The sequence below is a fragment of the Harpia harpyja genome, chromosome 7 (genome assembly GCF_026419915.1).
Source record: "Harpia harpyja isolate bHarHar1 chromosome 7, bHarHar1 primary haplotype, whole genome shotgun sequence".
NCBI lineage: Eukaryota > Metazoa > Chordata > Aves > Accipitriformes > Accipitridae > Harpia > Harpia harpyja.
The window spans coordinates 19355273-19373463 of NC_068946.1; the positions used below are offsets into that span (position 1 = coordinate 19355273).

The 18191-nt window shown below is 40.9% G+C and overlaps 1 protein-coding gene across 8 annotated transcripts in view; it reads right to left on the minus strand.

The window, feature by feature from the left end:
* Positions 1 to 18191, minus strand: part of MAP2 (microtubule associated protein 2) — a 239330-nt gene that overhangs the window by 189260 nt on the left and 31879 nt on the right. For 4 of the 8 annotated variants that reach the window (XM_052791906.1, XM_052791919.1, XM_052791913.1 and 1 more), the window contains one exon: positions 2736 to 2794. The exons of the other annotated variants lie outside the window; for them this stretch is intronic. The gene's annotated coding sequence lies outside the window, so the exon portion shown is untranslated. Of the gene's footprint in view, positions 1 to 2735; positions 2795 to 18191 lie in introns of those variants that run through there. 8 annotated transcript variants of the gene reach the window in all.

The following is an 18191-nucleotide window of genomic DNA, read 5'->3' on the forward strand; positions in this document are numbered from 1 at the left end:
TGCAGGAGAAGAGCAGGGCAAGCACAGTTCTTGCAAGCAGTAGCCACACACAAGGGCCTAATGTTAAGCGAGGCAATGCAGGTCTTCACGCTTTTGATAAAATTATCTCCTTTTTTTTTCATACCACATGGAAATTCACCGTGAACTAGTACAGGTCTGGGAACTAATTCCTATATACACTCATGTTCTTCCAGTAAAATATTCTGGTAAGATTTAAAGACATGTTTTTGTTGCTTTCTTTTTTTTTCCAGATTCTCAATAAAACACAACTGTTGCACTTATATTTCATGTTTTGTTTTGAGGGTTTGGATTTTATTGCCCTGCAAGTGTGAAAAATTAGGTAATGTTTAGGTTCAATACTTGCCCAAGCTTGCAGAGACAGCCCTGAGACAAATGGTCTTGCTTTCATACCTTTGTGCAAGATACACAACTGCTATGTCATGAGCAAGGAGAGGGAAGGTGCTTTGGGGCAGTCCAGAAAGTGATGCAACAGCGTCAGACCAAGAAATGCATGAGGATTTTTTCTGTGCCATTATGTAGGCTGTGTACAACGTTAAGAGAGGGTTATGAGGAAGGCTACCAAGACAAAAGGGAGAGCTGAACATTTAGTGTGTTGTGAAAAAATAACATGATCTGAACATGCCTTAGATTCACACAGGCAAAAAGGGAAAGAAAACAGTATCAGACAAAAGAACCAACAAAATTCAAAGTGTTTATTCAGCCTTGGTCTGGGGCTGCTCCTGCAGCCTGCACTCACTGTTTCATCAGCTTACTAAAATGAAATTTAGGCAACCGATTATTTAATTACAAGAAACTTTTTTGCTCTCCATTGTGAGCAGCTCGAACACAAGTGAAAGTACCCATATTCTGGGTACTGGGAGAATGGGATTACTACTCACTTCTAAGAGCAGTCAGGAGTTTACCTATCCCTTTCAGCTGACAGCTCACCAGCCTGCACTGACTTTCCTGGTTACACGCATCTGTGTTTGTGATGAGCTTTTGATAAGAGCAGACAGAGCATTCAACACCTGCCATCAAGACTTTTGAAGCTCAGACTAGCACCAGTGAATTAAAAAGCAGAATGAACTCTCCTCAACTTCACTGCTGCTTTTTGCAAAGAGCACCCACCAAACAGCTTCGTCTACACTTTAAGCTCAGATCCTCAAATCACTCTCTCCCATTAGAATTATTAGACTTGGCCTCACTATAGCTTTGAAAGACCCAGCTCTTCCTGACCATTTAACTTTCTGCCTAATGAATCATGTGCAATGACACGCAGAGGCTGACAAGGAGCAGCTAAAAGCAGCGCCTTATACTCACTGAAATCAAAGCTAGACCTTTTCTCGCTGGACAAGGATTAATATCATGAGCAGGACCCCTGGCAGTTTCATTTAAAGTATGCTGACAGCTGGAGGCTTGTTGATAAGTTTTCACACCTCACCTGTTTCACTGCCTTCCACAAACACGTAAGACAAGGCTTACATGACTGCGGCAATTCTTTTTAGCATCTTGAAAATACAAACAGTATGTCTGCACTGCAGCCTGTATAACGCAGTATTTCAGAGCTGACGACAAACACTGCACTCTGAAATACCCAGCAGATCCTGCCACTCTGCACTGAAATACTGCTTCTCACTCTCCTGCTGTGGACACGTACTCTAGAAAGACTCATGCCTTCAGACATAAGAAAAAAGAACCTCCAAGAGAGAAAAGAGGGGCTGCAGTAAGAGCAGCAATGTTGCAGCCAGAAGAAACTGCCCCCAGCACACAGACAGAGGCAACACGTCCCAGTTTTTACTCCATTCCTCACCCTAGAAAGGACAAGAACCAGCTCCAGGAAAGAAAAAAACAAAACCAAACCTATGACATCATTGTGGCTGTGCAGTGTCACCACATAAACCTGGTGCTTGAAAACTTCAAGTAGCTGAGATCAGCACTTTTCTTGGCTGAAGAGGAATTACCAAATAATTGTCCTTGCAACAACCACTGGTTAAAGTGAAAATGGTATTTATCAGCTCTCTTTGTGTTGTTTTTCACTTTAGTCGTTCAAATAACCAAAAGCTGTCTGCACCCATTACACAAACCCTCCTCTGAACAGATAATGCCAGGGTGCAGTGGGAAACCCAGGGATCAGCATTTCTTTGCATCTGTGCTGTGTTGCAAATTTGTGTATTCCGTAAACAACCTCAATAAAACGTTTCAACAAACCAGAGCAACAAACCCTCAAACAAGGTGAGCATGTGGTGACTGACAGACAAGTAATCAGCACATGTTGCAGAGAACATTCTTGGCAGCCATGAACCCTAAATTTGAAGTGTGAGAAGAGAAAAACGCCACATCATAGATTCAGCTTGCAGTGCTTGTACTCAGCAACATCGGCTTTTGGATAGCTCAACTCGTACTGCCAATAGGACATCTCCTCCAGAAAAGAGACGCCTACACAAAAAAGTTGGCAAAAATCCCAATGCACTTTTATTTTCACTTAAGTTTTCACTTCTATGCCATGAACACCTTCACTGTACAGCCCAGCAAATGTATGCATTCTCTTTAAAACACCATCAAAATATGTAACACACGTACACGCAGACATAGGAGGAGTCCTGTCAAACTATTTGGTTTTGTTTGAACAAGCCACAGAGAATCATCAGGCAATCCATCCTAGTAAAGTCAAGATGTACAGCATTTCCAGTACTCTGGAATGACTAATACAAGACCAACCAAAACAGAAAACCCACCTTTTGGTGTCGTTGTCACGTTGTCAGTCACAGGATATTTTAGTTCAGGTTTCCACAACCTGAGACAAAGCAAAAAGCTCTCAGTTAGTATTAGAGGGAAGAGGCTCTCATTTTATTAAATTAATTACAGACTCATGAATTGCAACATGTGATTAACAGAACAGCTTCCTTCTTTGCTTTTGGTAACATGTCCAAAGTTACACCAAACTCTCCTTTCCAGTGACTAGACCCTCTCCTGCCATCAGAGCTTACATCCTTTCATACGCATCAGACCATGTCCCACCAAAGAGCTTGGGCCTTCAGAATGCCTGTTCTCATATAAAGTGGATATCCACAGAAAAGCAGATTCCACTGAAACACAGGCTACACTGATGGTTTCTGTTAGGATCAGAGTTTCACAGAAACAACTAAACTCCTTCTTCCTTTACAGAAAGGAGAAGATCTGCAGGCAGAAGACTTTTCGTGTATCTAGATTCACTGGGGATGATTCACCAAAAATTACAAAAGATGGTAACAGCAACCACCTAAAGTACAAGGAGCCAGCAAACAAAGAACATAGACAATACGACGTAATTTACCAAAAGCTTCCTTGTTTCCAGGAATCCCACAGTTATACTGCACAGTAAAAAATGATGGGCTTACAAGCTGCAGACCAGACTGATGGGACCTATAAATTGAATATCATGTAATTAAGTATCATGTACCACAGAAAAGCTGCAACGGGGAAGTGCTACTGAGCAGTCACAGAGGAGAGTTCTCTCTGGTGCTACAACTGTTTATTGCATGACCTTGGGCACATCCTTAACTACTTTGTGCTCTAGTTACTACCATATCTTAGATGAGTATAATATTGTTGCAGCAGCGTAAATGAGGATTAATTACTGCTTTGTAAATCCTGGGAAAGGCTGGGCAAGGGAGAAGCACCTATAAAGTGCAAATTGTCGGTATTTACGAATTGCATTGAATTGCCCAAGAAGGAGGGAGAACAGACAGACTTCCCTTCCCAGCTTCAAGTCAACAGCCAGCAAATGGACCATTTTCCAGTACTATCACCCTTAATCAGCATGCACCCTACCTGCAGAATTAACTTCTGCCAGAATGTGGGTAACAAAAATCACAGCTGAACAAAGCTATATAAGATATTCACTGCTTGACAGGGGAAGGGCGGGGAGAAGATAAATGCTAGCAGGAACAAAAGTACTTTGTACTTTTAGTCAACTTTGCCATGTCTCACTGTACCCATGAGCATAGGGATTGTCACTGAAAGCACCAGGAGTCTTGTCTCTGACTTCATCAAACTTAGAAATGAAGCATTTCATTTCACAGAAAGATAGTGAAGGACAGATTCAGTGTCTTGCCAAAGTTAACATGAGGCAGCAGCTGAATCATGAGCAGGAAGCAAGGACTCCATCCCTACCTCCTGCTTTTAAGCATGGGGCAAGTTTCTGAAAGCTAAAAGACTAAGTCTGTATTGCACATTGCTGTCATAACTGAGGATAAAGATGGAGGTGTAACCAGGAGAAAAGTGGAAGAAAACTCAGGCTCAAATACTTCTTCCTTCCTTCCAATACCAGAAAATGAAAAGTCAGTTCTTACAATATGCTGGCCAGGCGTGGTCCCTATTATCTTTGGTTAATTCCGTATGTCTGAGAAGGAAATCAGCTCTAAGCTGGTTAGACTTGCTAAATGAGATTTGTCTAAGGCACCACCCCCAGGTGCAGTGTCATGCACCAAAGATTTGGCATTCTTTAGGGAGATGCTACTTGTCCAGACACTGTTAATAATGGTCAGCAAAACACAACCATCTAACAACTCATGCATAATATTCCCCTCTTGAGCAAAACCCCATTCAGCACCTCCTAATCTCTGAGGAGCCCCCAGTCCATATCCAAAGCAAGAAATGAGTCAGGACGGGACCAGCAGGATCCCTTTTATAAAGCTTCTGATGAGCATATGATGGACAAGCAGACAACCCTGGCACCTCCAGCAAGCAGAACTTCCAGCATCTTTAAGGCCTGGTCCACAATGTTTACTCCTTGAGAGACTCTAGACTCATCCTAATATCTTGGGTCATGATAAGGGGGAAACAGACTTGTTGCTAGCAAGAAATATGGCTGTGAAAGACTGATCAGACATCTATTTACTTTTCTGCTACAGTTACACTCAGTTAACTCTGCTTTAAGAACCTCAAGATGTTCAAAATTGCAGCCCTGACTCATGCAACCTGTGGTGAACACCCAGGACACATTTAGGAAGAGACTACTAATAAATAAAGTACCATGCCAACTGCTTGACTCAGAGAAAACACAATTAGCAATGCTACGTGGTGGCATTTTGTCTTCTGCATGCCTGTTGGCTAATAAAATCAGGAGTTGTTTTTAAAGAACATGCCTACACTGAATAATGTATCTACCCTTTCCTGTAACTACAGTGGCATTTGCTAATGCTGTCAGCTTTTATGTGAAGTCAGTGTTCCTGCAAGGAGTCACACTGACAGATTTGGTTAGCAAAGTCTTTTACTAACAGCTTTCCAGTAACATGCAATAGGAAAATGAAGTTGTCCAGTATTTCCCATCTTTCAGCCTATGCTAGCCCCAAGAGAGGGGCACGTGCTATGAAGACAGCTGTGCTTATCCAAAATATCCATCAGCACAGCTGGGCACATCAAGATCTTCTAACACCCTGGGTACATTTCATTTCAGAAGATGGAGTTGGTTTGGCTAAAAGGGAAAAACTGAAGATCTGAAGGCAGGAAATGGATTGGGTAATGGTGATCATGAAATGACAACACCAACTATTCCAACAGAAGGAAGGAATGAATGCAGCAGATGAAGGGTAGTGAATCTCAAAAAAAAAAAAACAAAAACAAAACAAACACCAAAAAAACCCCAAGACAGATTTCAAGCAACCCTGCATAGGTCAGCAGGACTTCATGGGAGGCCAAAAGAGTACAGGAAATAAAATCAACCCCAAAACAAAACAACCACACACTAATGGATGAAACCACCGATACTGCGAACTCACAGGCAGATGAGGGAAGTCCTAAAGCGCTGCCCGAAGGCAAGCACAGGACCACCATAAAAAGGAAAGAGGATGACAACCACACAGGGAACTAGGCACCTGTCAGTCTAACTCAGATTCCTGCAACAAATCATTAATCAATTATAAATATGCAAAAGATGGTTGCATGATCAAAATCAGCAAATCTGCTTTTGTAAAGAACTAACAAAGACAAACTGGTCTAATCTAGTTTTCTGTTACAATATAGCATATTTATTGGGAAAAGGGCATGCTATACTCTTCAGGGGTTTGAATGAGTTCTCAGAGGGCTCAGTCTGAGGCTTACCACTTTGCAGTATTTTGTGTGACTAGCCAGAAGAAAGCACTGAGCTGAGAGAGTTTACAGGTATTTCATTAAGTCCAAAATCGGCCAAAATCGACACCATGAAACTCAACAACACAAAGTGCTGTAGTAGTGCTGCTGCAGAGGCAGCAAAAAGAAGTGTTTCAGCACACAGCTTCAACCACCAACATCTTAGTTGAAGCCCAATGAGCTGAGCCCAGGTACACGACTTTGCACAGGAGGATCCGGAGTGCAAACCCACATTCCTCTCTGCTGTGCTGACTCTTAGGTGGAGGCAAATCACACCCAACAGAAAAGGAAAGTGAACAACTGGATATTCAGCTTCCACAGACAGATTTTGCAGAGCTCTTCTGTCAGAGCCATCAACCTAGCACTGTTAACTGTTGTCTGCAGCACAGACATGCCTTAACACAGGAGATAATCCTCCAAAGTATAAAGCTAGCAGTTGTTCAACATGTCTGAAAGACTTGCAAAGGAGATTTAGGCTAATCTAACTAAATTAGGAACCTACTGAAGCTGTATACCACCTTCACTGGACAGTCAAAAAGAACCAGGTAAACAGGACGGGGTTATCTCAGGGAACCTGCCTCCACAACCGAGGTCTGCATCGTATCTCTTGCAGTTCCTTCCAGCCTTGTGCATTTACCTTTCTTTGATCTGCCCACTGCAGAAAACAGACAGTCCAAGATTTTTGGTTGTTTGCCTGCCTGCATGTGATGAAGCTGAGCAGCACGAGTTGTGGATGTACTCTGAAGGCCTCGTCCCTGAAAACACACTAGGCTAATTCACATTTTGAACTGAGGTTCATATTCGAAGCCTACTGCTGCAGCCTGCTCACAGCAGTCTGTGTGAAGAAAGAACAAATTAATCTTCTGTTTCTTTAAAAAGCCAGAAATTTCAAAGCCCACTTCATCTCTAATTGGAGTAAGACTGTTCCTCATCTGCTACGGTACTTTTGATAGCCTCTCTTACCATGTCTCGTGAAAGGAAAAGTTTAATGAGTTCTAAAAACTCCAGAATATTTTAGATTGTTTACACATGAAAAATCATCTATGGCTTAGAGCTGAAGAGGGAGTCACGTAACAGATCTGTGGGGCATCTTCCCTGCTGTGCAAAAAAGGAGCAGACACACATTCAATATCGTTAATGGAAGCAGAGAGCCTAGTTTCCCAGGAGCTATACAGAGCACATACCCTTTCAACTTTAATCTCCCAGTTTCAGGGACAGAAATTCACACCAGAATTACATTGTACACAGTCGGTACTTCTGCAGCAACAGAACCTCAAAGCTTCTGTTTGGTTCTTTGACTGATCCTGTTATCCTTTTGCCATTTTTCAATGCTTAAACACATTTTCAAAGGTGCAAATCAACACACTGCAAGGGTACCAAGAGTGCAAGAAAATACGTAACAAAAAAAAAAATTTACTTTCAAGAGCAAATCAGTATTGCTCTAACACTGCTCCTTTTCAAGTAAATTCTTTATCCTCTCATGACAAGGCACTTCTGTTAGTATGAACCTGCAAATTCTGAACTGCTTCCTATTCTCATTCATAGGCAACACCTTCCTCATAGCATCTTCCTCTGATTTCCAGGGAGTTTATCCAGGATCTATGCAGTTGCAAGTAAAATTAAACCACAGCCTTTTATTACCCGCTTCGCTTTTTTTCAATTTATTGGCATCAACACTACAAGACATAACATGGTGAGAAGTTCTCTGTGAGAAAAGAATTGCCTGCAACTTTTTTCTTCTTCCATGAGATTTCATACTCAAAAGCCTGACCCCTAGCTAGGAAAGACCAGCACAACTCTACCAAAATGCCAGGGAATGCCACTGATTCATAGTACCTAAGGATCCGTCTTGGATGCATGTCTCGGGGAACCACAACGCGAGTTGTTCCTTTCTCTGTAGTGATGAAAAGATGCTTGAAAAATATCTTTGCTTTCTTCTGCTGCCAGGGAATCTGCATCTTCCCATTCTCTCCCTAAAACAAATCCTCGAGTGTTTCTCCTGTTACTCTCACATCTGGTCCTGAGCCCACAAAGTCAACTGGAGCTTCACCACTGACCACCACTTGCCAACCACATTACCACACTCAGCCCTGCCAGTCACAACTTTTCAAGAGGAAGCAATAAATGAACAGCCTCCCTCTGTCTTACAGGCTCCTACTATTTTCATGTCCAAACTCCTCCCAGTCTACAATCTTCACCTTCCCAATTCTTCTACAATATGGCAAAGGATCAGTTACCCCAGTACAGAAGGGTAACTGAGGCACAGAGAGATTAAGTTATTTACTGCAAGTTCCCAAGAAAACCTTTGAAAACACACACGGACCTCAATTCAGATGACATCTGTCACACAGCCTCAGCTGATGCTAAGGGTACTCGTTAAACAGGCTCACAGCAGCTACACAACTTTGAAAAGTCCACAAGCAGCCCTAGTTAAGGCTTAATAGCCAAGAAAAACTCCTTAACAACTACCATAGGCAGCTTCCTTTCAACAACCAGCAAATCAAAGAAAAATATAATGCAAAGCTTCAATAATACAGAGAAGAAAAAAACCCCTGCAGCCAAATGACAGTCATTTCTAAAAAACAAATTCAACTTAAAGTGTTCATATCAGAAATCAATGAGAGTTCTTCTGGAGTTTCTAAGTGTCACAAGCCTGAAGGATTACTTTGAGGAAGCGTATTTCTTAATTAGATAATGGATCAATTCAATTTGTGGTAACATTAAAAGATCTGAAACTCTCAAATGGGCTGATTTGGTAAATATGAATCTTGAATAATCTAAGAAAACTCTGCCATTCTAGATAAGAAAAAAAGAGTTAAGAAGTTAAAGAATTAACTTTTCTGAGTAGTTTAAACTCCAGCTTCCTGCTGCACAGGTTTTAATTATAAGATTACAGCGTCTTTCCACAGGACCTGCTCCTCACTCTTACAGAAATTAAAGCTACTCCAGGGAGGAAGCAAAGGAGGTACCTGTAGGACAGCTCTCTATGACACCACAACTCAAAGGCACATAATAAAGCAAGGACTGGGGGTGGGAAAAGGACTGTCCAGGTGTGAGGGGTGTGGCCTCGGAGTCAAAGCGGGATGTCCTAGACAACAATTTCTTTCCCAGCCTCTGCCCAGGGTCTGGTGCCCTACCTGGATCTGCATGCCCAAACTGCTCACACAGGGTCAGAGCAGACTGCTGATAACTCCACAGTGAACCTTAGCAGCTTTCACTGGACACCAACAAGTAGGGTTACTTGGACTTTAAAAGTTTGTTCCAACTCTACAGTGCAAGTGCACCTCCATTTCACTGCAGGGTTCTGAAATACAAATTCCTAAACATGTGACGCAGCAAGGTAATGTAAGAATGACCGGTATGGAAAATTTTCAGAACAGCCTTACACAGTTTGCAGAAAACAGAAAGAATGAAGACATGCACTGAAAATACAGGAGAAAAACAAAAACACTGAGTGCTTGTTCTCAAATGGAGCAACATCCATACCATGCACTTAATGAGGCAGGAGTTCTGTGGAAACAAGTAATAATGTGATCCCATAATTAAAGACTGCTTTATAATACGTATGCAGAAGGCTGGCACAACAACTGCACAAACACCCTTTATTCCAGTATTACCTGAAATGAGCCATTTGACTCGGCAATGTTAAAAGGTTCCTTTAACAGCTTTTTCGGTCTGTGATACATCATCTAGATGTAACTGAGGTCAAGTGCATTAAGAATCGGAGTAACATTTTGTGCAGCAACATGACAAAAGAGGCACTGTCTGAGCTGAAAGGGCTGACTAGCACTCAATCTATTTCTACAGCCATACTAGAAACATATGTGGAAGTGTACAGAACTTGGAATTAAATAAAAAAAAAAACTTTTTAAACTTTTTTTTTTATTCTGAATAAAATATATAAATACTAAATCTTTGGTGGCCTCCTAGTCCCCATATGAATGACAGTGACATCACAGAAACAGCACATTAACAACACTACCCCACCTAAAGGTTAATTGGGGAAGACAAGGACATATAGCAGGGCTTTCCGGGTGCCTCACCCAGAGACCTCAGTCACAAGTAACAATAGCAAACTGATTCAAATCCGACTTAGAAATCCCATTTTTTTACAGATTTATGAACTTTTAATTAGCAGGCACAAGCATCATTCTAGTTTTAAATAATCCTTCCTTGGAAAGTGACATTATCTCTATTGTATTTGTATTTCAGCCAAGGAAGAATGCACTTCTTCCTTTATTAAAAGGTCTGACACTTAGTAACATAATTAATGAGCAGCTTTGAATGTGATCTTTTAAAACCCTCTATTCAGGATCAGAACGCTGTTTGTAATTATAGGTGCTGAGCAAAGAGCTTGTCTTGGTACATTTCAAAATGCTACATATATAATTCATCTCCAGCTTTTTTTCAAGGTAGAGATTTTCAAAGATTCAAGGGGCTTTCAGAATGGAGGGGTTTGTTTTAAGAGGGGCTGGTCACTCAAAGCAGATACTCAGAAAACTGCTCCAACAGCCCTAAGCTGACAACTGTGGCAACTATTCTTACAAGCAAAAAAGGAAACTGGGCTCTGACACAGCAAGCTGTGATTCTTGAAAGTAGTCCTTAATCATGCAAACAGCCCTACTAACCTCAGTGGGTCCTCCACATAACCACTTGTAAAACCAAGACATACCAAACACAGGGCTCAAGGGATCCCATGCAACATTTCTGCTGACGCTTTTTGCTTCTGGAATAGTCTCTTTGACAGCATATTTTTTTCAAAAGATACAAGGAAAGCACTGGGAGCAAGCAAGTACAGCTGCAGCATCAAATAAATTAGAATACACTTGTCAAAACTCTAGACCATGTGTTGATTTGGGATAGAGAAGGTATCTGACAAGGCATGCAATGTTAACCTAACCACATTACCAGAGGCCACTTGAAGTAATGATATTCAGGACCCATATCAAAGCGAGTAGAGGGTTTATGAAAGCTACACATGTTCAATATTTGGCTGTGTATGTATGTATGTGTCTGTATGTATATATACACACAGAGTAATTACACAAACTTTTGGTTTGGGTTGTTTTGGTTTTTTTCCAAAGGAGACCTAGGAAAGTAAAGCACATGGAAAAGGAAAGGCAGCCAGGATGCGAACACCTGAAGAGCAAATCTATTGAAAATTAAACATCCTGTTCAATTACAGTAGGTTCTACAAGTATTTTCTGAGCACTGGCTCCTACAAGCACAAGACTGCCACTGAATCAGAATGACCGCTTCCACTCTGTAAGGCAAAACCAACAGCGTACCTGATTTGAGCCTTCATGCTGTGTCAATTTATACTTGCAAAGCATGTAGCCATGGTCTCACTTTTAAAGAGGTTTAATTTTTTTTTAATCCTGTATCACAGTAACTCTGACATTGAGTCCTGCAGTGGTTGAAGCACACACTATCTCAGGATAATGCCTTGTGCTGGCTGCCAAAGACTGAATCAAGCTAATCAGCAGTGTGTTGTTGCATGCTGATGTTGACACTTCAAGGAATCACAAAATATTCAGTTCAACTCATTAATCCTTTAATGCTGCTTCCCATCAATCACAGAGCTCACTGGAATTGCAGGTTTCAAAAAGCACCAATAAGATTATTAACAGGACAATGCAGGGGACAGCACAACAAGAAAAGGGCTTCAGATGCCAAAACATATCTATGCAAAGCCTGTACTAACGGCTGCAATCTCCTCATATGCATCAATATCAAACCATAGACAGAATTACCTGCATGTGGTCCACAGAGGTACAGTAAGCCAACAAGCTGCAAGAGCATACTGCAAGCATAAATCATTTCCTAGGTACAATACCAGTCCCTAAATTTAGGTACAGGCACCTCAAATTACAAAGGTTGAGTCCAGAAACTCCACTGCTGACCATTCAGTTGCTGGACATTTAAGCCAGGGACCCAGTTCTGCTGCTCACTTCTGGTGAACCTCTGCATCCAACAGCCTGGTCTGACACTGCTGAACAGATCCTGGAACATATGGGAGTTGCAGGAAACTTGACTTAATGACTCTGCAGTCTCACTGCACCCTTCCACACTTGCAGCTAGTTTTTCTCTGCTATATACAGTGAGCATACGATACTTCAGAAAAGAATTTGCTGTCTCTTACTGCTAAGTCCCATCATCCAATTTTCAGTTTCTGTCTGCACTATTACTGGCTTTATGGTTTAGACCTTCTCCCCTGTTCACCCCTCCCAATTTACTGTGCAGCATTTTGCAATCTCCCAGCAATGTGGACAAATCACGTCCTACTGTCATCCCCCCTTCACTCTTCTTGAATAATATTAGTGAGACATACACTGGCTTTGGGTAGCTAGACAACTTTGGCCAAGACAAATGGAAGCAGACACTCTCTAGGACACTCAGGCAAGAATCTTCAGGGTGCCAGTTTATTTGAAAATTATATAGAGCAAATAAGGGTATGCTCTTCTGTCCAGGTCTCAGAATTTTTCCCATCTTCTCCCCTCATGTGTTAAGAGTAGGATCTTACCCACACACACTGACCCCAGGAATACTGTAGGGTATATGGCCCCAGCATAAAATGATGGAACACATCAGGAGGCACGTGTGCTGTCAGGTAACCCTGATATGGGTGTTTACCACTTAATGTCAGTGTTTAAAATCAGCAGTCTTTGGGTAGGATACTCAGTACTCAAGTACCTGTCATAATCCACCCGGAAAAACTACACTGTTCCAGAATTTCTCCCTCAGGTTTCAGTCCTCAGTGGGTTGCTCTGCAAATACAAAATTTTTCCCTCCAATTTCCCACTGTCTCCTTGAAATCCTCAGGTACCTTCCCCCTATACCACTTAACCGTACAACGTGCTGGTGTAAGGCCAGCTACTGTCACCCTTGTCGGCACTTTTTTCTACTATTTCCAGAAGTCCCGAGAAACACATAAGCCAAGTGCTGTAACAGTGGAGGGGTACCATCATCACCACCGAACAGATAAAGCACAAGATCTCCTGGGTTTTTTTCCTCGCAATCCCTATGACCTCTCTTTTCTGCCTAGCACTGACATCTCAACTGTTCCACCTCACAAAGCTCAAGATACACTCATAGTTCAATACAAAGATAACTTTCCCCATCAGCTGAATGCAACAAAGTCCTGCCATACGTGGCCCTCAGGCAGACATGGCATGTGTGCACTTGAGAGGCAAAATTTTTCTGCTAAAGCCCTACACATAACACTGCATAGCCGTAATTACTTCAGATAGGACTCTTCTGCACTTGACCATGCATTCACTAGAGCAAATTACTGAGCAATCAGCAACAGCACTCAAGTCAAATGCAATCATGGTTACATATGTGGGTACATTGAGTTGATGATGTCTTTAAGGCTAGAGCCTATTTTGCACTGTCCCCAGCTCAAAGGCAAATATCGCAGCAGTAATGGTAATTGAACCAAAGAACTGGATAATTCTGCCCTAAGGAGAAAGCATTTGGTAAATGTTGAATCAAAAGCCAGAACATCCCCAGTAGGAGAAAGCTTCAGCACCTGCTGTGACCTGCAAGTCACTTGAGCACTGTGAATAGATCTTGTTAAACACAGATGATGCACCTGGTCTAGGCACAGCAGAGGAAGCCACCACAACAGCACAGCGGACCTAACATCACTGCAACAGAACAAAGGGGTACTGCAGGCAAGCACAACAACCAGCCACACATTCAGCACACAAGACTTGGTTGTGTGGTCACAGCCTGCGTATTTTCTTTCATTCACATTTACTCAGCAAGTATCAGCCTTAAGACAAGGCATAGAACCAAAGCACAACTTCCCAACTGAGACCATAAATCAAAAATTAAACAAGGTAAATGAGACAAAGAGAATACACCTCACCATCCCCATCAGTGAACACTGTTTCCACTTCTCCTTTTCTTGAAGAGTAAGAGACAGGTAAATAAAAAAAGAATCAATGGCTGCTGGGGTTTTTATTCATTTCCACATGTTTTATCTTTATGGGAAAATCATTCTCATCATCTTACCCAGTGTTAACTCCAATGATATGAACTGACAGCTTTGCTTTTACCATTCATACCTGTCCAGGGCAGCAGTTCGGGTTACTATCCAACACTTAAAATACTCACCTATATATTCTACCCCTGTCAATCTCTGAATCATCTTAATTATTCAGTAATCTGCTATAACAAGGATTTTTTTACAGATCTGCTAAATATGGCATATATGGAATCCATTTCAGTAAAGGATTTATTTTCTTGTCAGATTAGAAAATAAATCAATAAAATTACTCTTGCTTTCCAAGATAATGGATGTGTTACACCAATTCTTTGGCATTCTTAGCTTTAGGTCAGAAATTTTTAAAAACATGGTAGCACACGGACAGACCACAGAATGCAAATTCCTTATCACCTTTCAAAAAAAGCACACCTTCAAATATTCAGTCCCTTCTGAAGAGGGTAACAGAACCCACAGTACTGGTTATACCCAAAATAAGATCTAGAACTGGCAATTATAAACCGTATTCTTTGACCACACGGAATTCACCAAGCAAAATCTAAAAGATTTCTGCAACTAAGGAGGAAAAAGCCAAACCTTGCTGCAGAGAGAGGATCTTTTCCTTGCATGTATCTAGTTTGGACACTTTGCAACTGATCCACTGAGGAGGTGATATATATACATATATACAGACACACCTCAAAATACAGTGCTGGCTGCTTCTCTGCAGAACCACAAGCTGGATATCCTCCCCGCTCCTCCCTTCCCAGATGCCTGGAAACTCCTTGTGGATTTACAAGAGCAGAGACCACAGCTGTCCACATAAAAACACAGCAGCAGTTTTTGGATGACTACCAAATAGATCTTTACTTGGGCCAGGGAAAACTGTCCTGAATCCTAGTGTGGGGGCCTGCCCTACCCCAAGATTTTGCACTTCCATCGCGCTGCAGGTAAGTGCAGAGCCACTCCGGCACAATGCCACGGGCAGCGGGAGCAGGCTTAGCCAGTGGCCGCACCAGCACCCAGCCGGCACGGAAGGGTATCCTGCACCAAGGCAACTGCCTCTTGCACTGACAGCTTCCCAAGGGAAAATAAAAGTGAAAAGGTGGTTGTGGCCTGGCTAATCCTGGCTAACAGCTCTCTGGTGGGGCGTAATGCTGGTGGAAGAATTATATAGCTTCTGTGAAAAATTATAAATTAAATCTGCTTTCCTTCTGGGGTTTTGTGGATAATTTTACTCTTTACCTTGCAAGCAAAAGATTTCAATTTTTCTTTAAAATACTTTAACAAAAGTTTAAAGTTCAATCTTCCAATTAAAAAAATACTAATGACTGAGTGGTCTTGGTAATATTTAATCATTATTAAGGTACTGAACACAGCAAAAGATGTCATTGGATTTCTTCCTCTCATTGCAAATACCTCAACTCGAGCTTTCATGGCCTTGCCCACCTACTAAAGTAGATGCTCTGTAACAAGCAGCTAAACTTTCAAATTGCCTAATATTGCAGGAAAGCATATGCGCAAGAATTATGCTTTATAACAGGAAGAGGAAGAGCCTATAAATTGTATGTGCAATTTCCAAAAGACAGACTATATTCTGCATTAAACATTTAGACAACAGCTAAGGAAGAATAACTGGAATAACTAGAATACTCAAACTGTGCAACAAGGGGAAATAAAGAATTTTCATATGACGATCTGTTTTGACAATAATATAATCTTCAATGGTTTTTTCCAGCAATATACAGGAAAAAAGGCATGATTCTACTTATTATTATATTAAAAACAATGTCTGTGCTTGCATGTGTCCTTGAGAAAAGGTGCACAAAGTACTCCTTTTTCCCCATGGCCTTTGCAGAAAAAGAAAATTAAGTATCTCAGTACTTTCTGCATCACTACCATGCTGTAACCAAGAAGGCTAATTAATGGGGCTGCCTCAGCAGCTGTCATAAAAATATTCCTTTTTTTTTTGTTCTTCAGAACAGACTTACTGCATTTTTACCCATTTAAAACTTTCAAGCAAATACAATGAGGATGAATTTTTTAATAAGTCTAGTTTTATCCAGATAGAAAAAAAAGTAGCCATGGGAACACACCTTTTTTCAATCATGTCTTGTCTGCAGATTACAACAGGTAAAATCTTGGAAAAATTTATTACTTAGTAAGATAAAACCAGCAAAAAGCTTTCCATTTTGACTCACATCCCCTTAATTTTCAGAGTTGCTTGTTTTTCTTTGACCAGCAATAAAAGACTGAGATTTTCTGAATTTCAAACCATTTAAAAACAATGTGAAAGTAGTTCAGTTGAAAGAAAGAAAAACTTGGAGGGAAAAAAAAAAGTCATTTCCCCTAAATTTTGCTGGTGAAAGTTTTCCATCCTTTTCAACCCACCAGAAACGTTTATATTATTCAAGCCATCCTCATTACAGTACATAAAATCAATTTCAGCAACAATGCTGTACTGTACCTTTTAATTAAGATATTTAACACTAATTATAAGATCCTGTTACCACAGAAAGAATTTACATTACTAGATAAATTTTAAAATACTATTTTTGAAACTTGTCCATCAGACACAAATCTTTCAGATTCTTTTCTAAATTAGCTCCTATAATAACATGACAAACTGTGAAAACATTCCCAACCATTTCAGTGTTGCATACATCAGACATAGCAAAGAATGCTATCTACATGCTCTCCTTTAGCCTGCTTTTTGCATATAAAAGTCAAACACAGTTTTCAGGATCTTTGTCTTCTGATGATGATTCCTTAGATCTCGAGTTTCCCCAATGGAAATCCCTCAATTTCTTTATCAAGCATACCAAAGTTATAAAAGGAGATTCTATGTTCAAATCATTAAAGGAGTTTACTTTGCAAACAGCAACCTTCTGGGGAAAATGTATTTTATTCAATTCTTCTGTTCTCACTTTGTTGTCAATGCTAATTAATTCACCACAAATAGATGCTTGACAAGTGTCTTGCCCTCTACCCCACAGAAATGTTTTGAAACTAGAAAAGATAGCAGTACTTTGGTGTTCTGGGGTTTTTTTTCCCCTATGAGAATTTGCAGTATATTATACAGTAGCAAATCTCACCAGCTTAAAGAAAAAAGCAGTACAATGGTAGGGTGGCTGAGATGGTCATAACTCCTCCTCAACTTTCTTTTTTATGGCATCTCTATCAGGTTGGCAATAGACAAGGACAAAGCAGGGCACTCCACCCAGACAACACATCAGGAAAAAAATGCATATTCCTCAGAGCAGTCAATGCAGAGCTGGGAACCTGACCACAGCTTTCCTTTCCATTCTCAAATGAGAATCAATAGAAGGAAAGGTAAGACATCTCTTAGAAATGCATGTATTTACCTTATATTTTATATATTTAAGTGCTACATCTTTTATATTCTGTGCTTTTCTAAAACACACAGGGTTTTTGCCTCTAACTATCATATACTACAGTCTCAGTACTTAGGACAGCTGGGATATTCTATTTAATAGTCATTTCATGATCCATCCATCATTTTCCTATCACCACAGACACTCTTAGCCATTCAGGCAGCCACAGTATATTACAGCATCTTAATTTCATTTATCTTCGAATGGTCAAAACAGTATTTCAGAAGTACACAATAAAAATATTTAAAAGGAACAACAGACATTTGAAAAGATAAAATGAACAGAGGTACTGGCACAATGCCACACCACCATTCCACCTCATCTCCTGGGTGTGGGAAGTACATCCTGTATGGCACATCACCTGTTCTCAGCCACTGTTTACACCTTCAAATGGTCTTCCTAGCATGTTACTCTTTATGAAGTTTGATTTCACTTCAGGTTTATTTGAGAGAAAGCCTCAAAGTGGACCAGTACAAACTGTTTCAACTCTCAGTTCCCAAAACCAACACTGACATTGGTGTTTGCCTAGCCCTCTCCCTGTACCTGCAGCACACACCTCCAAAACTAAAAGCAAAAAAAAAAAAAAAAAAAAAAAGCAAAGCAGTGCTACTGCAGCACAATCTATGCTGATATCTACACAATCTAAAAGGTAGGGTCTGAAATGCAACCAAAGTAACTCACCAGCTTTCAGAGTCCTT